This window comes from Schistocerca cancellata, chromosome 8 (genome assembly GCF_023864275.1).
Source record: "Schistocerca cancellata isolate TAMUIC-IGC-003103 chromosome 8, iqSchCanc2.1, whole genome shotgun sequence".
Lineage (NCBI taxonomy): Eukaryota > Metazoa > Arthropoda > Insecta > Orthoptera > Acrididae > Schistocerca > Schistocerca cancellata.
The window spans coordinates 427865134-427866506 of NC_064633.1; positions in this window are offsets into that span (position 1 = coordinate 427865134).

Here is a 1373-nt window from a genome sequence, read left to right on the forward strand (position 1 = left end):
CTCCAAGCTGTATATCCAATGACATTGGCCCCGTCTTCATTGATAGCTTTCAGTAATTCTGCCAACTATTGCTGATCAGAAAAAAATGTTCTTTTAGACATTAAATTACTCTGATTATTCGTAGAAATCGTTCGTATCCTTCATAAGACACAGAACACAAGAAGCAAAACTTATTAAAACATTGACACATTACATTTATCGTTTTTAAATACCTTGTACCAAGTTTTGGGAATTTTCTTTATAACGACAGTCGTCATATTCCTACTAAATTCTATTTATTTAATGTCTGTGAACTACTTACAATCTTTTCGACATAACCTGCGATGTTATCGTGATACTAAAGGCGCATAGTGAGCAATGTGACAACTGTCCGGCTTATACACTGAAGAGCCAAGGAAACTGGCACACCTTCCTAATATCGTGTTGGGCCCCCGCGAACACACAGAAGTGCTACAACACGACGTGGCATGGACTCGACTAATGTCTGAAGCAGTGCTGGAGGAAACTGACACCACGAATCCTGCAGGGCTGTCCACAAATCCGTAAGAGTACGAGGGGGTGGAGATCTCTTCTGAACAGGAGGTTACAAGGCATCTCAGATATGTTCAATAATGTTCATGTCTGGAGATTATGGAGGACAGATGTAGTCCTTAAACTTAGAAGAGTGTCTCTGGAACCACTCTGTAGCAATTCTGAAGACGTGGGACATCGCATTGTCCAGGTGGAATTGCCCAACGCACAATGGACATGGTTCAAATGGTTCAAATGGCTCCGAGCACTATGCGACCTAACTTCTGAGGCCATCAGTCGCCTAGAACTTAGAACTAATTAAACCTAACTAACCTAAGGACATTACACACATCGATGCCCGAGGCAGGATTCGAACCTGCGACCGTAGCGGCCGCTCGGCTCCAGACTGCAGCGCCTAGAACTGCACGGCCACTCCAGCCGGCAATGGACGTGAATAGATTCAGATGATCAGGCAGGAATCTTACATACGTGTCATCTTTCAGAGTCGTATCTAGGCTGCATTCGCCCCACACCATTACGGAGCTTCCACAAGTTTAAAGAGTCCCTGGATGACATGCAGGGTCCGTGGATTAATGCGATAGTCTCCATACCCGTACACGAACATTCCCTCGACAGAATTTGAAACGAGACTACTCCAACCAGGCAACATGTTCCAGTCATCAACATTCTAACTTCGGTGTAGACGGGCCCAAGCGAGGCGTAAAGCTTTGTATTGTGCAGTCAAGAGTACACCCTGCAATATTTATGGCCCAGGGAATGTCTCCGCGCATTTCCTGCGTGATCTCATCGTTATGGAAGTCACAGTGGATCAACACTAGAATGCATCTATCCCTGGGGACCAT